The 25,670-nt window shown below is 38.1% G+C and overlaps 1 non-coding gene across 1 annotated transcript; it reads right to left on the bottom strand.

The window, feature by feature from the left end:
- Positions 1-20,039: 20,039 nt before the first annotated feature.
- Positions 20,040-20,147, bottom strand: LOC112834515 (U6 spliceosomal RNA). Its single transcript, XR_003210935.1, has one exon. It is a non-coding gene; the product is annotated as a U6 spliceosomal RNA (small nuclear RNA).
- Between the last annotated feature and the right edge of the window lie 5,523 nt (positions 20,148-25,670).

Raw genomic sequence — 25,670 nt, 5'->3', positions numbered from 1 at the left:
AAGGAGGCACGGAGAAATGTGCTGGATGTAATGGGTTGGAATCTTAAGCCAGAATGGAGGCAGGTTTCCTCAGGGGAGCCTCTAAAAAGAGAGAAATACAGTGTGTAAAGAAAGCAGAATCTTTCATTTCCTAGCAGGTCAAAGAAAGCAGACACTGAAGTTTATATGTGAGAACAACAGTGAGGACACAGAAAAAGGTCCACTCCTCTCTCACTCTTTCTCCCACCACAAGGAATACCTCCCAAATTCTTCTCGAGATCCCCGTTTCTGTTGTTAAGTCCCACATGGGTCTTATCAGATGAAATGCAATTGCTAGGAGGCCACATTTATTCACTACTCCTCTGGTTTTGCTTTCCTCAAATCTCCAGGCCTCTTTTTTTCCTTTTTCAAATTTTATTTAAATTCTAGTTAGTTAACATACAGTGCAATATTGGTTTCTGGAGTAGAATTCAGTGATTCCCCACTTACATACAACACCCAGTGCTCATCACAACAATCACCCACCTTAATACCCATCCCCCATCTAGCCCATCCCCACCCACCTCCCTCCATCATCCCTTGGTTTGTTCTCTATTATTAAGAGTCTCTTACGGTTTGTTTCCCTCTCTTTTTCCCCACACCTACCATATGTTCATCTGTTCTGTTTCTTAAATTCCACATATAAGTGAAATCACATGGTATTTGTCTTTCTTTGACTGATTTCACTTAGCATAACACACTCTAGCTTTATCCATGTCATTGCAAATGACAAGATTTCATTCTTTTTGATGGCTGAGTAATATTTCACTGTGCATATATACCACCTCTTCTTTAGCTGTTCATCAGTCCATGGACATTTGGGCTCTTTCCATAGTTTGGCTATTGTTGATAATGCTGCTATAAATAGCAGGGCCCATCTACCCCTTTGAATCTGTATTTTTGTATCCTTTGGGTAAATACCTAGTAGCGCAATTCCTGGGTCATAGGGTAGTTCTATTTTTAACTTTCTGAGGAACCTCCATACTGTTTTCCAGAGTGGCTGCACCAGCTTGCATTCCCACCAACAGTGTAGGAGGGTTCCCCTTCCTCCGCATCCTTGCCAACACCTGTTGTTTTCTTATGTTTTTAATTTTAGCCCTTCTGACGAGTGTGAGGTGGTATCTTGTCGTGGTTTTGATTTGTATTTCCCTGATGATGAATGATGTTGAAAGCTCTAAGCCTCTTTCTCTGCTTTCTACTCATCGCCAAAGAGAAGGAGCAAGTGACCTGTTTGGTGAAGTTGAGAGAGGAACCCTGCATGCCTAACTCAGCTTCTCATACCTCCTGTCCTCTGGGACACAGCCTCCCTGCAGAGGAAGGACATCTGCTTCTGCTGAAAGGTCCCTGCTCTGAGGGGAGGCTGTCTGACACTGTGCTTCAGCATCAGGAAGCCTGCTTGTGGGCAGATAGAGGCCACCTTCTCCACAATTAAATGTGCAATTAATGCGAATTCTTTTTGATCTCTCATGATCTCTTTTGCCTTACTTCACATTTTGTTCAGAATGCAGGTGGAAGGAGGAAGCTATTGCTGTTTCTGCCCCATAATAAAACTACACGACTGTATGTGCTAGGGGAAATCTGTCATGACTTCCTCAGCCATTTCTTAGTGTGAGAGTTCATTTCTGTTGGTTCCTTCCCCTTCCAGCGCCTCTTTTTCCTCAATGCCTTGTGCTTGTGGATCCATGGAATCGATTATCAAGTGAGCCATCTGTATGACCCATTGATTAATAAAACAGAATAGTCTGGACCAAAAAAAGATTAGCTTCATATTTAATGTGTTTCAGCCATCAGTTTAACTAGAATATGAACTGCTTGGAATTGAACCCTGCTGTAGTGGAAATGTGGGCTAGAAATAACTGTGTCTATTTAAGCAGGCTGTCTAAATCATGGACTTAAACTGGAAGGAAACATACATAGTCTGAATCTTCTCTTTTGCATCCGAAGTACAGTGACAGGCATAGTAAAGGGTTAAAAGTAGCATGGTTTATCATCTTGGTTATGTCACCAATCTGCCATCTGTCAGATCTGCCATCTGTCACTGATCTGTGATAAACCCTTCTGAACCTTGGATTGTGCTTCCTATAAAATGTGGACAGTAAAAACTGCCTTGAAAAATTCTATGAAGATTAAATTAGATAATGTGTGGGAACCATATTTATATTCTATAAAATGTATATGTATGTGTGAATTGCTAATACCATAGAGAGAGAAACTGAAAAGAGAACATTATATGTCCAAGGCCATAAAGCTCTTTAGTGTCCCGTTAAGACTAGACGCTTCTTGTTTTCCAGCTTCTCCTAGAGTTTCTCAAAGTGAGGTTCAAGGACTGTTTTTAAATAAACACATATTTTTGAGCCCTGCTCTAGCTGTAAATCAGAGTATCTATAGGCAAACCCTTGAATTTGTATTTTAGCAATGAACACAAAATTTGGGAGCCACTATATCTGGCCCATATTTTTTTAATACTTATACAATGTTGCATTCTCAACAATTATAGATGTGACCTCCCCCTCCCTTTACTTGACAACATCTTAAAAGAATCAGTTCAGTCAAGTAATTACATTTCACTCTATTTTAAAATACTCGGGTTACCCTAAGTTAAAAGTAAATCTCTTCGCAGTTTAAAAAACATCCTTCAAAGTCTGATGGCCGAACATCTCCATCTCAAATTTTCCACTCTCAAAATGATTAATTCTAATATTTATTCTATCCTTCTTAAAGGTCAGTTTGGAACTCTCCACCCTTGGGCAGTGACAGGCCTGGATAAAAATCATTAAACCATAGTGTGACCTACAATAAGTTTAACAGGAGAAACCCAATTATGACAAACTTCATGAAACTGCCAAATGTCTATATTCTAATACAATTGGGTTATAGCGGACACAGTGCCAGAAATTAGATCCAGCTTTGTGGAACTTGGAAGGCAAAATGGTTGACTTCCAGCCTCTCTGAAGTGAGCTACCCAGTGAAAAGAAGTGCTTTGAATACAATAGGTATACAAAGGCTGTATCATGTAGGCTGGGCTCTGCAGAGTTTCCGGGTCTTTCTGCAGGGTGGTCTTCCTACAGGTGCTGAGCATGCCTGGATTTGGACTGTGAATGAGCTGGAGAGCCCTTAGAGTGTGAGCAGAGGAGTAACATGACTCAGCCTTCATTTTCATGGCATTTCTCTGGCTATGATGTTGGGACTGAAGTAGAAACAAGGAGACCAGTTAGAAGGCTATTGCCACAATCTAGTGCAAGACAGTGGGTAGCAGCTGGGGAGGGGACGAGAATCCGTTAGCCTCTGGGTATATTTGAAAGGTAGAGCTGACAGGATTTGACCCTCAAAGTCAATTTAACTGAGCATTGTCCATATGAAAATGACTCTGCTCTACAAAACACTTTTTAATGAGTTATTTTTCAAGGAAATAATCTTAACCTTAAAGAAAAATGGGCACTAGAAAAAAACTATAAATATATATATTTATTATATTAATATAGTATAACATGTATCACATACAACATAACATAATAAAACCACATATATAAATACAAAAAATAAAAATAATCTAGTCACATATGCAACAAAATATATAGCCTACGTATGTTCTTAGGGCAAGCATTTTGTAAGCTAGGTAGGTATACTCTCAAATTTACTTAACTAAATTCAGTTTTGTTGTGTTTTGTTGAAAACACGGTATTCTGAAAAGCTTCACAATAGAGCTATTAACAGCAACAGCTATATTGTTATTGCCACATTCCTTTTTTTATCTATGAATTTTCTTTTAATATACAGTTTGAGTTTTTCTCCCTCAATCCAGCTGTTTGCTCACAGTAGAGCAGAGTTTCCTCCCTTTCTATTTTTCTTCTGTAGTCTCAGCTTATTATCTTGCCCTTCCATTGTCCTCCAAGTTCTTAGTTTTTGAAACTGATCTTCCACTCACACACATTTCCCCCGGGGAACTTCTGTTCCACCTTTCACATTGCTGACTAGTTTTCTTCATCTTCTCTCTTTCCTTGAGCTGGCCTCCTATTGGTGGACCAATCAGGGAGGACCATTTCCCTTCACCCAGGAGGCTTATAAACCATCTCTGCAAACTAACTAGAGGTTCCATGATTGAAGTCAAGATATCAGTTGAAGCTATAAATAAAATGTAGCACTCAAAGCTGAAGCAGTGTTTTTTTCTTTAAGTTATTCAGCAGGACACCATCATTTCATCTCTTCTACACATCTTTTTATTACATTGCATTTTAATGTTCAATATGACACCCCAAATGAAATGCTGAAACTCCCTGTGGACACTTTATTGTGTATTCCATCTCTTTTCTGCTTGGAATCAGGATATTAGTTTATAAAATGATTTTCTCAAATGAAATTAGGAAGTAAAGCAGTGTGATTTAGGCATTCACAATTGCATATCAGCCTCCTATTGTGGAAGGATTAAATGTGATTTCAAACAATAGAAGGCAATGCTAGGAAAAAATTATACAGGTGAATGTGTTGATTATGATGTCACAAGTGGGCTTTGGGTTAATATCCTCCAGCAAAGATCTTCTGATAACAGTTTTATTAAAGTCATGATTATTCTAGGATGATCAACTTCGATCACTTGGCTATCCAGATTCTGCTTTACTTTTGAGGCTCCCCCATGTATGTTTTCATGTCAGATCTCTTTTCTTGCTTTAGTGGAATAAATTTGCTTTATGATTATCAGTAGATTACAATATGCTTGGTTATTACCATTTTGCGTTAATCGTACAAGTGTTGAATTCAGTCAGTATTGTTTCATAAATATACTTGTCATGAAAACACAGCCTAATTACTATCCTCATAAATTTTTAAAAAGCCCAGAGAATTAATCAATCTGTATGTAAGTAACTCTTTTCTAGTGTGGCCTATGATTGAATCATGTTCATTCATAAAAATGTATAGATTATACCCACCATGTTGTCAAACACCTGGACAGAAAATAAAATATCTATTAAATTTCCAGGTGGAAAAAAAAAACTGCTCAGATTCTCCAGCGTGTGTTTCCACTTCCATCCCAACTATCATCATATTTGGTGACCTTTAGAAGAGGTCAAATTTCCTCTCTCTATCTTCCGTTCATCTGCTCCTTTCAAATATGAATCACAATTTATAATAATTATTATCCTAGAGACATCATTACTATGAATTAAGTAGTGTTATCACTCCCATTTTACAGATGAGATCACTTGACCCATGGCATAACATTAATAAGTATCAGAGCTGTAAACTGAACCCAGAGAAATCTGACTTGCTACTTTGAACCCTGTGTGGTATCAGTACCACCCCACCACCCCACTGATGCCAAGGAAGAAGATAGGGCTCCCATTTGAGAAGCAGTGATTTAGCTATTTTAGGAGTGCAATTTGGGAAAAGATAAATATTATAAGCACATGGGTGTGAACACTCATCTTTCTATTCAGAGTGGGTGCTTTTGTCCAGGTCAGAACTCCTGCATCCCTGACCATATACTATGGTATTAACAGCATCCCAATACAACAATGACTCTAACAGTGCTAACAGGGACTAAATAAATTTGAAAATTTAGGCAGTTATACAGAAAGCATAACCTATACCCATCTCCCAGAAAGGGCAAAGTAAAAATATTCAAATTACCAAGTCAAGATGAATTGGTACCTTCATTCCACAGAAACTTCTGAACTTCATTCTGCTTATATTGAGCTCTGTGGACACAGAGCCACAATTGATATCTTTAAGATCTGGGGCCAAAGCACTGCAGAAAGAAAAATCATTCTTTTATCCAACAAATATTAGATGAAACTCACTAGGCACCAATTGTATGTTAGAAACTATTACAGACCCCGAAGGACTGAACTAGAGTATACCCGGTTAAAAAACAAAAGTTGTATTCCCAACCCCAGGAAGTACAAACAGGCCAAATCCTTAACATGATATTTTTATATTTTAAAATTTGTATCAGGAATTTTGTATTAATACACATGCAACAAACAATGACAATAGGACCCCTTCTTAGATCACAAATAATTTGTATTAGTCCCTCATCCCCACCCCAAGAGCTTTGAGGCCATGGAGACATAATTACCAGCAACACAATCTCTGCTGTCAAGTTCAACATCTGGAGGGTACTACCTCCCAGGCTGGCATAAATTTCACATGGCCCTTTCTACGTGGATGCACACCTCCTTATTCACTGCCTTCCATGCGTCCTCTGACTGACCCAGTTCTGACTGCCTCTTCATAATTCTTGTATGTCATCTCTGTTCCTATTCTCATCCAGCCCAGCTTGATCCATGACTGCTCCCAGGTTGTGGGCATCCACTTGCCGAGCACCTGTGCTCCTGTGAACCTCATCTGACCCACCATGGGTTCCCAGTCTCTGCTCCTGGGCATGCTTCCTGCTGGGCAGGCACCTGGCTCACCATTTGCTTGGCTTCTCTTGCAGCCTGGCTGTTCTCCTCATATCCACCTCACCTCCCTTTCCCACCTCCCTGGGCTGTAAGAGCAAGTACATAAATCAGTCACTATTTACTTGTTGACATCCAAGAACATTTCACACAAAAACATTCCATTTTCTAAGCCAGGAAACAAAATGAAATCAAAGACATGTTTACAGGGTAATACCTTCTTACAATCTTTACTACCTGAAGTTTAGAGATTTAATAAGAGTTAAGTTTGCTCTTTTATCTTTATTTGCGATATTAAAACAGTTTTAGAAGAACTAAATGAATAACATGCTATTCAGATCACCATAGGCAATATAAAAGGACACAGTGTAAAACCCAGTTTGTAAATCTCCAAACAGTCAATTAGCATACCAATATGAGCAATGAGTAGACCTTACAGCCTTTCCCAAGCAAACACAGTAATTAAAAACAAATTACTATGTAGCCTGGATGTGGTGCTTTACAATGTACCCCACCTGCCAACCAGCAGCTAAATTCATTCCAAGACTGTCTGGCCAATTAGCTGCTTCCCATTGGGTGACAGGCTTCCTGTGTGAACACCATTTGCAAGAATCCACATCAGACTGGGCCTTTTGTTCTCAGAAGGCAGATTTTCCAGGAGACTCAAGAGCAGGTCTCTATCTGGATAAATTTTGCCTCAGCCGGAGAATGTATTCTTTGTACTTTACTTCACAAGAGGCTGGAGAGATTCCAGTTTCAACACCAGAATAGAATCCCCAGGTTCTAACAAGAAAAGAATACTATCACATATTTTTCCTACAGGTAATTGTAATTAGTAAAAGAAAAATCAAACATTGGATTTTGACAACTTCATCAAAGGCCCCCTACAAAAAGTTCAAGTAAAACGTCTAATTTTTTCTATTACATAAAAATAAATCCAAGAAATCAGGTCAAGTGAAATTTGCTGGCTTATTTTATAATTGATTTTGCACATGTGTGTAGAAATATAGATGCCTAGAATTAAAAGAGAAAACCCCAGTGCTTAAATCTTACAACTGAAGAAAAGGAGACCCAAGGTCATATAAAGGGGGAAGCAGACGCAAAGCTTAGCAGTCTTTCCACCACACTATACTCCGAGTGAATTTATATTTATGTATATATCCGTAATATGTATATATTTCATGTGCCTAAACACTAGATCTCTAAGTAGTTCTTCACATGCATTTTTATGTGTGATCCTCACCTTCTGTATTTAGGAGGGTCCAACAGCAAAGGACTTTGCTGACAGAATCACTCTTACTTTATGTCACCAGAGAAATGAGACTCCAACTATGTAAATGTAGCATTTTTTTTCTTTTTGTAACTTTGGAATATGTAATCATCCATTCAATGAACATTTACTTAACACTACCATATGCTAAGCATATAGATAGTGAATCTTATGGGAGGAATCATAAATAGGCTTCAATTCTTGAAATAAAACCAATGATCAACAGCTCATTTCCAGTGCTCTGTTAAGAAAGATTCTAAGGAGATATCCGAACTCAGAATAAAAGACTGATTATGTGTAACTTTCACTAACCATAATGAGTGTAAGGATGGTAGCAAATGTTTTATTTAAATAATCCTATAGTAGGATTTTCTCCCAGATCCTATATTCCCTACAGATTCTATCTCTTCTGTTTCTGTTTAAATGTTTGCTTGAAGTTGTACAAAAGGAATAGTTGCTTGTAGATATTAGCTTCTCTCCTTCTAACATGAAAAGAAAAAAAAAAAAAAAGGGAGACTCCATAGAGTTAAGAGTTGGGGTGATAGAAATTCTAGGCAATTAAAAACAACCAGTCTGCCACTAGGGAGGTATTTCCTAAATCGGATCTTCGTAGCTGTAGTGACAGACCATGTTAAAAATGAATGCTTTGCTTGAGTTACTGAGACAAAATATGAGGAGTATTTTGGAAAAGCTCTTTATTATAAAACTTTTTCTTTTATGACTTATAATAGTGATTTATTGAGAAAATTCACTGTTTCCTCATTAATAAATACAGTCCAATCTTCAAGTTTATAACACTTTCTGAGGAACTTTATCAAATCAATGAGTCTTTTTTCATCAAAATGAAATCACAGATATACATTAAGTATGTGTTTAAGCTGGAAAAGAAAGAAAATCGAAATGGTTCTATTATTTCCCTGTTGAAAAGGCTTTTTGTAATCAGTACAAGTCTTTCATTGGTGGTTTCTTTAATCATTTGGTTGGTATAAAACGATAGTGACATGCCCTCAAAATCATGAAGCAAAGCCAGGAAGTCAATATTAAGTTCACTGTAAGAATATGATGAATTTGCACTATTGTCTGGTCTCATTATATTCTTTGTCACAAAAATGAGTTATCACAGAATTATAATGTCTAGTATGTTCTTCTTTATAATACATTCTTATTCACATGACAAGAATTACGACAAGAGGAGAAAATGGACAAAATTAATCCAACCTCATGACAGAAAATACTGCATCAAATTAACTTGTGACAGGCTAGTATTTTTGTGAAGGCATTTATTGATGGCATCTGTCTTATCAGTCTACCTACCTCAGTTCTTTATGTGCCTCATCAAAGATCTATCACGAGTAAAACCCTGGAAAAAACATCTTCTGAGAATAGTTTAGATGTAAAGGAAAGAAACAAGGGTCATTTTGTACATGATCTTGGAGGAAATCTGTAACTAAATCAATAACCCAGATTTTATAGCACTCCTCTTAAACAAACTCCATCCTATTTTATTCCTTTTTTGAGAACTTCTTACCACTGGATTTGGCAGCAGAAATTCATTTGCAGATTATATTTTAAGGTAAAAAAAAAAGGGATAGAAACATTTCAAACAATAAATTAGTTGATACCTTAAGGTATATTGGTTTTCCACTTTGGATCTAGGTAGTAATCAATATAGAACATTCTTACAATAATAGACACAGTGCAAATCATTTAACCAAAACAAATTAGCTAAATATGAAAATTCAATGCAGTTACTCCGTGAAAGAGGGAAATGAAGTTGAGGATGAATGACAATAGATCATTCATCCATATATATATATATACACATAAATAACTCATATTTGTTCCTATGTAAATAACCCTGACCAAGGTAGGCTGGAATAAATGATGTAGAGATTTTTAAAAGAAAAAGTGCAACAAAATGTGATGAAGAAGAGAGAGGTCACTAGCCTGGGCCAAATAGTTATCATCAAAAAATTAGGTCTTGGGAAGCATTTACTCTGGGAATTTACCAAAGTCCAGGGTATGGCCCACAGCACTGTAAATTCAGAAACTTATACATGCTTACTGTATAAGAAAGTCCTCTGAGACATGTCAAACCAGAAGACCAGGGATTTTTTTGGTTCCTTTTGCTTAAAATGACCACTTTAATGAAGCAATTCATTTTCAATGACCCATAAAAGATTATACTTTTTTACATGTACCCAGAAAACAACACAGAAAAATGTTCTTGTCATTAAACAAAAACGAAAACAAAGATAAAACTATCAGTACATTTCTGCATAGGGGAGGTAAAAACTCTAAGGAAATATGACAACTTCCACATCATGCCTCCATTAACTCTCATTTGGATATGGGTATAAGTTAAATGACAAATGAGAAAAGACATACATGGAGCAAATCAGATCCCCAGTGATTATTCAACCACACACACAGCAGAACACAACAAGCTCCTCAAGCAGGGTTCTCACTGATGGATGCCTAAAATATCTTTGCTGATCCTCCTTAGTCAGAAAAGGTGACTTAGTTAGGGTATTGTACTTTCATGCCAGATTGTATACCCATTTGATTTTCTTCTAAAGTGAATGCAAGTAACATTTAGCTCAAGTGCCATTTCTGCAGGAAAGTATGAAACAGGTATGACAAATTTATACAAGTAGGAAACGCCAGACTTGAAAGTATTACAAGTTGCAGGTTGATCTTGGTTTTAAGAGTTATTCTTATGTCGTTAAAACACACAAATAAGATATCTACTCTTCCAGGTAGATTTAACCAATGGGCATTTACCATCGTAATTACATATTTCTTGTGGGAAACACACACTAATTACCTGACCTAAATTTAGAATGAAAGTTTGGGGGCTGGAATCATTATTCTAAAGACTCTTGTCTGTGCTTAAATGAAAAACTGTAGTGAACTAGTCAAACCAAATTGAATTCAAGTGCTTTGGGAATTCCTTAATATTTTTAACCAGTAGAACAGTATATCTTCTAAAGAAACTGTCATATTCATTGTAAACAATTAAATTTTGGAGACTGACTTATTATAGAGGCATATGCTCTTTTAAAATAATATAAGATTACCTTTCACATTAAAACAAAAGAACATCTTGTAAATATGTGATTCACTTGTCCAAATCATTGTCTTAGTGCATTATGAGAATTTTAGCAATATTTCATCACCAAAAATAATAAAGCAGGCCACAGTAGTTATTTCAAATACAATGAATGTAATAAAGCTCATTTCATCAATTCTACACTAAGAAAAATTAATTTCAAGTTAGAAAATTAGGTGGATTCAATTGAAAACACACACACACACACACACACAAAATCTCATAAGCCTACCATGATGAAATACTATGTGTCTAAGAGGAAAAAGAAATGATCTAATTAAATCCTTGAACTTTAAATCTTTTATAATCATACAAATATTGAGCTTCTCCATCATTCTTACCTCTGCAAATCTGTGTTACTTATCTAAGGAAATAATGTAGGATGCCACTAGTACTTACTATAGTTCTAAACTTTTCTATTTTGATAATCCTTTACATATCTGGAAATAATCAAGGATATTCTGAAATTAATTTTGAGTAGAATATTAAGTAAATTATTTTCATGATGTTGCTGTCTTTAAAATTACTCAGTCTCACATTTTTCACTGAGGATAGTTGGACACACCCCATTCATTTTCGGATAACACATGTCAGCTACTGACTGTTCCTCTCCCTCTACCCCCACCTGCTGCCCTGCACACATCTCTTTAAACTTGTCTTAAACCCAGTTCAATGGTTTGAGCTATGGGCATTTGGCTGCTTCCTTCCTTATGCATCTCTATGCAACACTGCCTCCTTCACACATCTCCAGTTGTCCTGGGATGTTCTAGATAAAGAACCAAGATTCTTCACTAGTTTCCCACATGAAATTCACTTGCCTTATATATTCTGGTCTTGTTAGCTTGACTAGGGTTGAGGAAGGTCTTGGTCTTTGCTATTTCCAGGTTGTACCCAGTCTCTGTTTCTCATTGTCTCTGATCTCTCCCTCTCCCTCAGGAGCAATAAGCAAAAAGTTCTGTCTTACTCAGTAGTGTAGCTCCATCCAGATCTCGGCCCTGCGTTCTCAGGTCTTAGCTTTTATTCTGGACAATAATCAAATCATGTTACCAAAAACTCATGTTCTTCCCTCTTTTTTTTTTAAGATTTTATTTGTTATTTATTTGACAGAGAGAGAGAGAGAAAAAAAAAGAGCACCAAGCACAAGCAGGGGGAGAGGCAGAGGGAGAGGGAGAAGCAGGCTCCCCACTGAGCAGGGAGCCCTGATATGGGGCTCTATCCCAGGACCCAGGGATCATGACCTGAGCCGAAGGCAGATACTTAACCGACTGAGCCACCCAGGCGCCCCATGTTCTCTCCTTTTAAGAAAAACCTGATGAGTCTTAATCTTATTACCTTTCTATCACCCATGAGTCGATGCACACAAATTATTTTTCTTAAATATTTATTTATTTATTTTTTTTTTTCTTAAATATTTATTGAGCACACACTTCATTTAACACTTAGGGGGCTCACACAAAACTAATGAGGTAGGAGTGGAAGAGTCCCAGTATCAATTTCCTGTTACACTCGGTGTGAAAGGTAAGAAAGTAACTACAAGCTCTCACACTCTCGTTTTCTCCTTTTAGAAAATGTGAACAGTACAATGTTGCATGAAACCAGTTATGAGAAAGTGAGAAAATGAAAGAGAAGTAACAGTTCATGGAAAGCAGTAATTCTACCCACTATCTCACTCTTTGAACTTAGGTTCACAAGCGATGATACACCTATCCTAAACCCACTGCGGCATGTTGGTGAAACTTATGAAAAGAATCAGTAATTTTTTTTTTAAAGTTTCCTGGCCTTTGACAAGGGCAACATTGTTCAGGTGGCCCAGCAAGCTCATGCAATGACATCATAACATTCCAAGGAAAACCCTGATGAATTAATAGTCACTGAGAAACACTGACTGAAGGAAAGTTGTAAGAATTGATAAAAATCTTCTCTATATAATGATGACAACCAGGGAGAGTCTAGTCTGCTGGGCCAAATCCTTCTTTTTCATTTGTTAAAGTATCCCTAGCAGGGAAACATTGAATGGTTTGAGTTCTAAATGCAATCTCTATTGAATTATATACAAATTATATTACATTATTATATGCATTATATATATTATTTGCATTACTGAAGGATCCATTGTAGAATCTGTTTAACTATAATGAGTCTATCCACATAACATATTATACAAATTTCCAGGAGTACATCTGAAGACTCATAGAGCTAGAAAAATACAAAAGGTTTTCTAGTCTCATTCCTTCATTTCCAGCTAAGAAAACTGTGATATAACATAGCTGTATTGCACTGCCCTAAGTGTGAATAAGAACTAAAGACTCTTGATTGCTAGACTAGAAGATTCGTGATTCTTTTTCAGCTTTTCCATCAGTGATTCTCAACACTAGCTGCACATTAGGATCAACCAGGGAGCATTTTAAAAAACAGCCATGTCCATGTGTCACCCTAGAGATTCTAATTGAATTGGTTTAGGGTAGGCTCTATCATCTACATTTGTTTTAAAGCTCCCCAAGTGATTCTAATACATAACCAGAATGGAGAACCCATTGTCTCTTTTGGTGTGTAATGCTCAGCTATTTACCCTTAACTCCATGTAACTGAAGGCAAGAGGCAGGGAGCAAAGAATATGCATCGTGATGAAGTTTACATCACTGCCCCCTGGAGTGCATACTCAAAGTCTGACCCCTAATTCACTAGTTCTTAGATCATGTTTTTACTGAGCTCTATCAAAATGTGTAATCTTGAAACTACTATAACACTGTACGTTAACTACACTGAAATTAAAATTTAAAAAAATGTTCAATCACTAAAATCAAATACTCAATTTTTTCTCTTAATTCAGAGAACAATATTAAGCTAACAGCATGTCCTCAGTTTAAAGATTTTCCCCAATAATTATTTCTAAATCTTTGACAGATGTTAGAGATTATCTATGCTAAAATCTAGCACAAGATGGTATCTGATTAAGCACAAATTTTTATATTTATTTCCTTTAAGTTTAGGATAGCAAATATTTTATTATTTTTGCCCATTGCCCAATAAGCATTATGAATATCAGATGTATTGCCATCTACACAAAGTGAGAACAACTACCCTAATTTCTTATTCTAACCCCTACTTGACTTGTTTCCAAATCCAGAAATTTTGTAGTCCTTTTGACTGAAACAATCTTGAAAAGAGTAGATAAGAAAAGAAAGATTTATTGGATTGAATTTGTTCTTCTCTTAGAGTTTTCCAGTAATCTGTTGTGAAGATATTTCCTTTTTTCTATTAATTTTCTCAGCTTTGTCTCACTCACTAAAAATTCTAGTTTAAGATTCAAAAAATCACTTTGATTCACTAGATAAAAAGAAAAGCATGCAAAATTTCTGGAGTTAAGAGTAAAAAATGGCTGGTTTGGTGAATAAAAAGCAGAAATTCAGTATAGAATATGAAGGGAGAAAGAGTATGTGAGTGCTAAGAAATGAGGCAAAAAAGCAACCATCTAGCCATCAGCCTATTTTCAAGACTGAATGACTTCCTGTATCCCTTGGGGCTTCACTCTTATCTGATTAGATCTTCCAGTGCTAAATAGTGCCCTGATCATCTTCAAGACCCACTGAATATGGCTATAAATTTCCTGATCTATGCTAGCTGCCAGATTATAATTCCTAATACACTACTTGGTATTTTTTGTTCAAAAAACTATACAAACCTTCCTTAGCTAGATGAGATTTAAAGTCTTAAAATCTAGTCCCAATTTACTTTCCATCCCTTCATTTTCACTGGTAAGGAAAATGAGGCCAAGGTCACAGAGTAGTATCCAGGATTTTAACTTAAATTAGTTTAAACTGTGTCCCTCTCACACTTTTAGACAGCATTATTAAAGGGTCAGTCTTGTGGTTATGGTGGCATTTGAGCTGTACTTGGAAGTCAACAGGGGTGGGAAGAAGGGAGAAAAAAAAAAGAGAGAGCTAAAAAAGGCTTTTTTGGGGGGGGGCACCTAGCAACCCTGGTACTCTGGAAAGTGTGTCCCTGCCCCACCTCCAACAGGCCTATAGTTAGTGTGAAGATAGCATATTATCAAACATAACCCTGCCTTCTTGGCTATTGCTGAATGATCTAGGGGTAGGCTGACTCAAACCAGAGCCTTTCCCATGATATTTAGCTTTGCGACCTAGAAAGCCAAGTTGGGTGGTTGTTGGCCATATTTCCCACAATGGAAAATACATCTAGGCAGTAATTAAGAGTGACACCAATAGAGAAAAGCAAAGATGAGAGGCAGAGAGATTTCTAAAGGTAGTTAAGTCTAGACGCTCACTTGTTAATGTGGCCTAACAGCTTTGTGATGCTTCTTCCCAGGATATCATCGTTCTATAAAATAGTCCAGTATATTTTGAATAAATCTCATCTTTTGCTGAAGCTGAGTCCATTTGAGATCTTGCCACTTGAAATCCAAATAAACCTAACTCGTACATACACTTCCAGGGATGAGATGTTGCAAGTGACAGACCTGACTGTGTCTGGGAAAAGGGGAGAAGTGTGAGGATTCCAAGATCCTGAGCTGAGCAGATGGCAGTCCTTGCTCTATAACAGCAAAGCAGTTGGTTAAGCTATCACTGATTGTCTTTTGAATGCAGAAGACACACTCACAAAACCTAGAGCAATTGAGGACAAGAGATCAAAATTTAAGGAAACTGAAGACTGTTGGCTAACTCTTATAAACTTAAGTACGGTATTAAGGGGAAAAAAAACAACAACACTGCAAGCCAGTCCACTTGAAAGCAGTAGAGAACAAATGGAGGAATATAAATTTGTTATGGAAAATGCTTTCTATCTAGTGATTCAAGGTCAATGAAAATTGATAATCAAATATTTTTGTGAATAAGAGAATAAAACACATGATCATATCCTAAAAGTGGGGACCAATTAGGAAACTATAAATATTGGAAATGGGAGTGGAAAGAGATGAGAAGAGCCGGGGACTCTGTGAAGTCTGATCTTCCTTGCGTCTCCATGTACATCACACTTTCTAACTCCTAGCTGTCAAAGAAAATGATGCTTCTAATTGGAAAGCAGTTTTCAAGCAGCAGCAAACTTTCTAGTGTACTTTAAACCTGTGCAGCCTCCTCCCTTTTGGGTCCATTCATGTTTTATTAGGTTGTTAGCAGCAGAGAAAGAATTCCCAGGCAAAGTGTTTAAGAAGCAGAAGCTCAAGGGCCCAAATACAAAGAGCATGGGCTTGCCTTTCAAAAGGTGGATAGGATTTCAGCAGACAGAGAAAGGAGCGAAGAGAAACACAATCGAGTCTCAGGGCAGGATGGAAAACTCCACATTTTGTAAAAGGAGGAGGTGACAGTCTAGTGAGATAGAGCACAGGGCACATGTGTACAAGAGTATAGGAAATTAAAGCTGTAGGCAACATCTGGGGCCGTATACTCTAGCCACTCAGAAGCCTCTTTCATTATTTCTGGCTTCTTAGCTTCCCTCCTTATAAGCAAAGTTCATGGTACGCTGACTGCCAGACAAGTAGAGTGTCACTGTCACTCCTGTTCGTTCTACAGTAGCACACCACCGGGCCTCCTTTACGAGATGACCCAAATTCTTTTTTTTTTTTCTCCAAGATTGTATTTATTTATTTGACACAGAGAGAGAACACAAGCAGGGGGAGTGGTAGGGCAGAGGCAGAGGGAGAAGCAGACTCCCCACTGAGCAGGGAGCCCCACATGAGGCTTGATCCCAGGACCTCGGGATCATGACCTGAGCCGAAGGCAGACGCTAAACAACTGAGCCATCCAGGCACCCAAAGATTACCCAAATTCTTAATGGTAAAGCATATTCCCTACAAAAGAGCTTGAACTTTTCTTAACTATAATATATATAAGCATAAAAATATAATTGGCTCTTATCTCTCCTTCCACTACCCACTTCTCCCAACACCAACAAACACAAACATACAAAAATGAGTATATTCAGATTACGTTTAATGCAATAAGACATGGCATCTTACCTAGAAAAATATTTTTTGTTATGTTATGTTAGTCACCATACATTACATCATTAGTTTTTGCTGTAGTGTTCCATGATTCATTGTTTGCGTATAACACCCAGGGCCCCATGCAGTACGTGCATGAAATATTTTAAATGAGTATCACTGAACTTGCTCAAGAAACAAGTGTCAACTTATTTATATGTACTGAATATATGTACATAGCTATACTGTTTCAACACGGTAACCAAGAGTTGTATATGACTATTTAAATTCAAATAAGAAATTAGTTTCACAAGCACACTGACCACATTTCAAGTGCCCAATTGCAACATGTGGTTAGTGGCTATGGCATCAGACAGCGCGGTACAAAATACTCCCATCACCAAAAATGTTCTGCTGAACAGCACTGGTTTACATACCAATGATTTAGAATGATCTAGCAACTATAAGGCTAAGTAAAGTGGTTTTGAATCTTGTGCAACAAGCAGTTAGGCTCTCCCAGGTTATGAGGGGTACAGGGAAAAAGATATTTAAGGGCTAAGAATTAGGCTTTGGGGAAAAATTATAAAAGAGGAGTAAGATTGACCCTAAAAGTAACTAAACAAGGTCAAAACAAGCTTGATGCTGGTTTGATAATATTTCAGTGGTATTTTTAACCTCCCTACAGGTCTTCTTCTCCCAGCTAGAGTCTTTTCAGATTCTGCTATTTTTCTGAAACCTCCTTCAGAATCCCTTTCTCATGTTTCTTAGTCACTGAAAAGGAATAAAAGCATCACGATGGAGTTGTCCAATAATCACAAGATTTGAAGGGAAAGTCAGATCCAACAACAAACAATCATTTCCTCTCTTCAAGGTCTAAACAAAACAAAACCCAATACAACAACAAAAGCCCTCAAGCATCCATGGGTGGGGTGGCAGAGGGGAGGGGCTGAGGCACTGCCCACCCCCTCAACCAGGGGTTGAGAACAAGTGCACACTTAAGGTACTTCCACGTACAAATTGGGCACTTCATCTCTGCCCTTAGAATAGTCGTTCCTCTGTAAACAGGAAATTTCCTCGGATTTTCTGTGAACTTTTGAACATACATCAGAAATAGAAACCGAAAACACTCGAGCAGACAATATTTGATTCTCCTCTTTCTTTCCTCCCTGGCCGCCATGTCACTCACACGTCTCCACCTGGTGCAACTGCGACCCGAACATTACAATGAGCCAAGGTTTTCCTTTGCAACTTATTTAGAGATTTCAAGTCAAAGGCAAAATAAAATGACCTCCTAGAGGAATCATGTCTACATACACAGCCACAACCACCACTCTCCCCAGAGGCCAGGCCTTTAGTTTTGCTTAACCTCAACTTTTTCACGTGACGGTGCAACCAAGAGATTGCAACATCGCCATGTACTTGATTAAAGATGCAGCCCCTTTATAGCACATTTCCAGTAAGATAAAATATTCAGTAGCATGATTTCTAGACAATAAATTTTCCACAGTATGACTTATAGCTGGCTCATCAGCCACAAAAGCTGAATAATAATCAAAGTTAACCTCCATATTTCTAAAAGGAAGACACTGGTGTTTCCGATCTTAATTCTTGCCTGACATTCGTTAAAGAGGTGCTAATACCCCACATTTTACAGTGCCATCAATATTGCAAATAAATGCACAACACAATGAAAATATTTATGTGTGGTACTATCCAGAAAGATATAGTTAGGAAAAATATGGTAAAGTAGAAGTAACCTTGACAAATTAGGCTTCATTGAAATACTTCCCAGGCCTTGCCCAGAGACATAAATAATTCACAGAGCCCAGCACCAAATACAAATGAAGAACACTTTTTATTATTCCATCCCTCTTTTATTTTTTTGTTTTTTTTGGCCATAGCATTTTTCTTTCATAATGAAACTCATTGTGAACCACTTTCTGTGCTCTCTTGTACCATAACCTACAAGTTATGAAATGTCTAATTCATCTTTATGCAACTATGCCCAAGGATGAGGTGTTTGTGTGTTTGTAAGCAGTCCACAGGACCCTTGCAATACTAAATCATCATCAGATCATAGATGATAAATCAATGTTTGGAAAATTAATGTCACCTGGAAACTCAATACAACTAACCAATCCATTAGTAAAACATGAGGCTATATGACAAATGTCCTTTGCATGAGAGTAGAAATTAATCAGTGAAAATTTAAATTCCATTTTCAAAGTTAAAGAGACACAATTTATTCTTTACAAAAGTAAGTGAGAAAATGTATGGATAGATCAGGAATCAATGAACTCAGACCTTATCCTAAAGCCCTCTCATTAAAAACCAGAATGCTTTATTCAGCTGAGTCAACTTTAAAAAAGAAGAAGTGAATCACGTGACCTGGCTGACATCTGAAAAGGCAGTTGATCTGTTCCATTTTAAATAGTAGCTGATGGGGCACCTGGGCGGCTCAGTTGGTTAAGCGACTGCCTTTGGCTCAGGTCATGATCCTGGAGTCCCCGGATCGAGTCCCGCATCGGGCTCCCTGCTCAGCCGGGAGTCTGCTTCTCCTTCTGACCCTCTTCCCCCTCGTGCTATCTCTCATTCTCTCTCTCTCAAATAAATAAAATCTTTTAAAAAATAAATAAATAAATGAATAGTAGCTGATGTTCCAATCTCTTTAATTTGTAACTATTAATGTTAGTATAACTGAATTTTTCTTATTCTTTAATCTGAGATAAACACACACACACACATATATATATATATATATATAACTTTGAATATCTTCAATGAAATGAGAAAAAAAGCATAGATTATAAAGAATGGGGGGGTGATGGGATGAAAGGGGGATAATATGTGAAAATAGAAGAGAAGAGGACATAGAGACACAGTTGGAAAGTCATGTGTTATAAGAACTCATCCATACAACAATCTATGAAGGAAACAAAAGAGAGATAATTATTCTTTAAAGACTCTGCATGAGACATTAGAATGGAGTAAAACTTACACCTGAGTTAGAGTCCCAGCTTTGCCCATTATCAGCACAGTGTCCTTGTCAGGTTATGAAACCTCACAGAGAATCATTTCTCCCAATTGTTAAACAGATAAAATAATCTTGTAACGATGCCTTGAGGATTAAATGAAGCAACCTCTGTAGAGTGTCTGGCACCTGGTAGAAATTTCATAAATATCACTTTCCATCCCTACATAATTGAAGACACTTAACTTGCCCTACGGTGCTGTGTGAAAATTTCTCTTGGCTCTATTTCTAGGAATGGAATCACGAAGTCATTACGTGTGTGTGTGTGTGTGTGTGTGTGTGTGTGTGTGTGTGTGTTTGCATGTCATCCCAGCACAGGGGCCGTGCTAATCCTCTCTGCATCTTTCCAGTTTTGGAATATGTGCTGCCAAAGCGAGCACTGCACAAGTGCGTCCTTAGTGCTTAATCCGATTAAGTTCTGCCAGGTTACTCTGTGCTGCTTTGCTCCAGACTCCACAGCCACAAAAGTGCACAAGCGTTCCTGGTCCCTGCATCCTGCTGAATGCTGTACTTGACTTACCTCATTTAATCTGCATGACAACTCTAATTAAAAACAGAGTTCTCTTCTCTCCAATTTGCAAGTGAGAAAATTAGGGCAGAGAGAACTAAATAACCTGTCCAAATTCACAGCCGACAGTGGTGAAGACAGGCGGCCTGTTTCCAAGCTTTCTTTCCATTGTTATATGTGACGTGAAACCTTTGTCCTCCTTGGCCCTGCGCAAGAAAGGTAGCCTGAACCAGTGTTCTGATTCACAACCTCTACTCCAAATCCTTCTACGCCACACTTGTTCAACAGAAACTGATACACTAGATGTGCATGGGATTGCCCGTGAAAGTTTGAGAAGAAACTCCATGATTCTTGGCAAGGCAAAAATTTTAAACAAAGAGGATATATATTTAACTCAACTCAAAAACACAAACACCCTGTGAGCACCCCATTTTGGCCGGATGCTTTCTAGATGGAACACTGCACAGAAATTCAACTGAATAAGAGTTTTCGTCTGGAAGGAAAGAAATCTACCTTTCTAGAAATCAGGAAAGTATGTAAACAAATATTTAGTCATACCCTTCCACCCCCAAAATGCTGCCAACACTTTCTCTGATGTCTCTGCAGATAGAATCTGGTTCTTTAAGTTATTAAATAAAGGAGAGTTGCCATGTGGGAGATTCCAAGCAGTGGCAGGGAGAGGTTGGTAAGGGGAAAAGCCCCCCTCGATACCCTACTATTCTCCCTCTGCAGGCCATAAGAGGGTATCTGTTGAGGATTTAAAAGCAGTAATAAAATCAATTTAAAGAAAGTCAGGCTTTTTTTTATTATCACCATGCACTGGCAATCTAAACAATGCTAGTGATAAATTATTCAGTTTCCACTCATTGGGGAGAATCTACCTTTATGTCACTTGTTCTAAGAAATTGCTACTTTTCAAAGGTGGAAGCTAAAATCTGACTTTAGAAAGCTGTGCCTTAGATCTTTATTCACCACTTTAACGCAGAATTTCATTCATTAGTAACACAAGTATTGACCTATTGTTCTTGGGCAATCCTTCATTTGAGGAAGAAATGTTAATGCATTCCATTTCATAATGTAAAAACTAACTTCACTGGGAGAGGTATACAATTCTACAGAAAATATTCTGCGAATTGTTTTTTGCTTCCTCTCTTTGGGATGGGATATAGGGAGAAAATACAGAAAGAAGGTTCTCCAGTATAGGATGGATAAGTTATTGGCAGGCCCAGGTGAATTGCTGGTAAGGGGCATAGAAAACAGACACCAACTGTGGTGTCAGATATCTGTATTTAAGATTTCCTACTTCATACTTTAGGAAAATTTTGTCAAAACACTGCAATCTAATGTTATTTACACTTTGAGGAATTACAGAAAGGATCCATGTCCACACAGAGGTTGAGAGGGATAGACGAATACCTTCAGGAGCATGGGGTAGCAATTATGAGATGATAAAAGGATATAGGCAGAGAAATTGGGAGTGAAATGTGTCTAGGAACAAAAAGAATAAATGTGGGAAATGTATTAGCCTGAGAATCACAAGTGTATGCCTAGAGGGACTGTGGCAGAAAACATAAACTATTAAGGGTTGAGTGGATTCTTGAAGAGTTCATGTCTCTCTAAAAGTCTGGCCAATACTCACCACTAGACAGTTGTTTCTGGGTGTATAAAAGTGTCTAGATCTACAACTATGCTCAGGGAATTCCAAAATATGAGTTTAAATAGGAAATCACTCATTTCTTAAAAGCTGCAAAATAATGGAAAAATAGTATCCTCCCTTATTACAACTGCTGATACTCATGCCTTAGAAATTTTCATAATTTCCCAAGGCTCACAGGAGGGGGCTTTGCAATACACATGAAGAGAATATGGATTGTTATTGTATGATAAAGAAAAGGATGACCCATAAAAAGCAGAGCTTGAATATACTTATAACTATGAAGCAAGGCAGACCATACTAAGTACTATAAGGACATTTTAACAGGTTATTATAAAAGATTCCATGGACAAAGGGAAATTGAACTTGTTCTTATTCATAGTTAAGTTATCAACAGAGAGAGCTGATGGGGAGAAGCAGGAAAGGAAGGAAAAAGAAATGCAATTAGAGATTTTTAAAAATCTAATGTGTTTGGAGAATGACAGTCATACAGGTTCACTGGATGACAAAGTACAAGAAAGAGGGGGACATAAGGCTAGAAAGGTAAGTACAGTCTCACTACGGGCCTTGGAGAACAATCTGAGTGATTTGTACCATGTTCAGCGTGCATGTGGAACCCGTAAAGAATTTTAAAGGTTAGTTACTATAAATTTATTCATTTAGTATGCATCTAGATTTTCCAAGAACATTATCAATAATGGCAAATCCCTAGAATAATTTTCCAAAGTATGCCACAGTACTGGCATTTTCTGTCAAACTTAAAGCAACAAAATAAAGTTGTGATTAACTAAGATAACCTCACCTGCTGCATGAATGATGATCATGGTTCCAGCAAATACACAAGATAATGTGAAAATACTTTAAGCAAAGGAGAAAAACCTACACTTAAATCTAAGGGGGGAAAAAGTGTTGCCCTATGGCTACTGGGCACGTTTTGTCACAAACACGAAGCGTTTATGGACCCCAAATGCCTCGCATTGTTTTCCAGAGTCCCCAACGTCCAATGTTTTTCCTGCAGTGCAACATATGTAAGCTGCTTAAATCAGCTTCTGACATCGCTTCAACTTCAAACTGGAGGCTATGTGAGGCTTAGCAGATGGCAAAACCCATCCAGTTCTCTAAGTATGTGTTCAGCATAAGGTGCTCGTATGTTCTCTTGGACCCAGCTAGGCTGAAATCTTCCCTTGGAGAAAAAAATACATGGTGTTCAGTTTGACGGTGAGGAGTCAGAACTCCAGTCACTTGAACTACGTCTTGCTTTTTTTCTTTCGCAAAGGTTGAGAGCACAGTCACAGTGGCTCACCTGCCTCTTAAGCAGGCTTAGGAAAACTGAAAGTTGATCAATGGCCTCACGACTGTGGTTAAATTTAAGTCTGGATAATTCAAGATTCTTTAATCCTTCCAGAAATTTAAAATTCCCTTCCTTCTTTCAAGTCTTCATTTTTAGATTTTCTCCACATGAAGTCCAGACTCAGAAAAAAAAAAAAAAAATCAACAGTAAAGACAGTCTTAATAATAAGAAGGAGGTACGGATACTTACATCCAGGATAGAAAAAGAAAACAAACGAACAAACAAAACAAAGCATGAAAGAGCCAAGCAGCCCACTTTGCTGCAGAACAATTATAAATTCCCCAATCTGACATTAGGGGCTTTCCACAGTCTGGCCCCAGGTCATCTTTTCAGACTGATTTCTTCGTGTCTGCTACAACCATTTGAATTGGACTGGTCCCTATTTTCTCACATTATGTTGCCTTACCTTGGTCCCTCTGCATAAGCTGGTCCCTTTTCCAGAAAGGACTTTTCTCTCCACCAACTCCAACCTATCTTTGTGATTCTGGCGAGGCTAGAAAACAGAGTCCACAATGGAGGTGGGCTAGTGGAAAGAGGGAGTGGTGAGGAGGAAAATGGAGATGGAAGCCAGAGGCTAAAGGCCATGAGTCTTTTACTAGGGAACTTGAACTTCATCCCCCTAGGCCACTGTTTCATAAACCGCTGTCAACAGACAGTTTGCAACTGAACTCAGACAAAAGACAACTCAGACAAAAGACAAACTCTCAGATCCAGATATCCTAATTAATATCTCTGGGTATGAGGCCCAGGACTGGCCTTTCAATAAGCCAATTAGGCTTCAGTGATGAATGAGGCTTAGATTTAATTTAATTCTTTAATACACGAAAGTCTGAACGCTACAGACATCTAATAACTACAAGTCTAAGAAAGCAAATAGACTTGTGTACTAGGAGAGAGCATTTGGACAGCAGAATGAGGCTAGGGAGCACGGGGAAAGGGAATAGAGGCAGAGAGACCAGTTAGGAAATAATTGCAATGGTCACTATTAACCTTTCTCTTCTGAAACCTTCTTCCTTCCTGGCTTTTGTGGCATGACTCCCTCCTGATGATCTTGCTGTCTCGGCGTCCGCCCTCCTGAATCTTTCATGCTTCTCCTCTTATTCTGGTATCCCTTTCAATGTTAATGTTCCTCTGGGTTCTGTATGAAATCCACTTCTCACAGAGTCTCCTTAATATCTCATCCACTCCCTAAGCTTCAAATACCACATTTACACTGATGCCCCACCCATTTATATGTCAGGACAGCAGATCTCAATTTCCAACTACCTAATGAGTTGTTCTACCTAATATTTCACGGGCATTGGACTCTTTCCTATCTTTACACCTGCTTCTCTTTTGTTAGCACCTTTCTTACATATAGAGGGATAGAAAAATTCACCCAGACACCTGAGCATCTCACTTAAAACCTGCCCTGTCCCTCATGCCACTCTCACACTGTTTGCTTTTTGCCCTATTTCCTACCAACAATTATCTCTTCAATCCATACCTTCCTCTACATCTCCACCTCTATACATTTGGTTCAGACTTCAGATCCTGAGAAGAATACTAGAACTCAACACTTCCCCAGCCCAAAGAAAAAAAAAAGTCAAATCACATACATGACAGAGAAACCTTGGGAAAATACCCTTACCAAAGGTAATTATGAAGGTGAAGTGTCCCCATTGAAGAAGAAAACCTTTAATTAGGCTTTTTATCAGCAGAATTTATTTGCCAATTGTAAATACCTTCCTATTACATAATTCTAATTGTACCTTGCTAAAATTATAACACTGGTAGAATGGCCTCAACGAGTCACTATGAGGACACGGTGTGATCTAATAACTACCATGCCGACGGCATGGGGGCAGAGAAACACTACGGGAAATCAGGACTGATTCTTTTAGGCCAGCTTCTTCTCCTACCATTATACATCAAAATAATGGCTTGCAGGGAGAGGGGGAAAAAAAGTGTGTGTGTGTGTGTGTGTGTGTGTGTGTGTGTTTGTGTGTGTGTGCGTGCGCGCACGCGCGCAAACAATTATGGCCTCTTCCATCTGCCTATTAATTGAGACTAAGGTGAGTAATGATGGTGGAATTTAATGTGATTCAGGGTTTCAAGAACGCAACTGAAAATGTTCCAGAGCTGCTAGATAACTAAGCACTCCTAGAAGAATGGAAATTTCCCTTGCTTGCATTTGCGTGACTGCTGGAGAGCACTGGGCACGAGCAAGCTCACATTCATAGAAACAAACTCTCAGTGGCAGAGGGATCCTGAAGATAGCCTGCCTCCTTAACTCTGCAAAGGAGGTGAAGGACATTCTAGTGCCCTTGGGCCCATGCAGAATCTCAGCCTCCTTGTAGCCCTGGATGCAATCATGACCTTAACTATGACCACATTCGCCACCACTGCCC

This window comes from Callorhinus ursinus, unplaced genomic scaffold (genome assembly GCF_003265705.2).
Source record: "Callorhinus ursinus isolate GAN/ISIS: 27379988/994484 unplaced genomic scaffold, GSC_fseal_2.0 scaffold1, whole genome shotgun sequence".
Lineage (NCBI taxonomy): Eukaryota > Metazoa > Chordata > Mammalia > Carnivora > Otariidae > Callorhinus > Callorhinus ursinus.
Note: the sequence above shows the minus strand (reverse complement) of the source record. Positions and strands in the feature narration are given on the sequence as shown.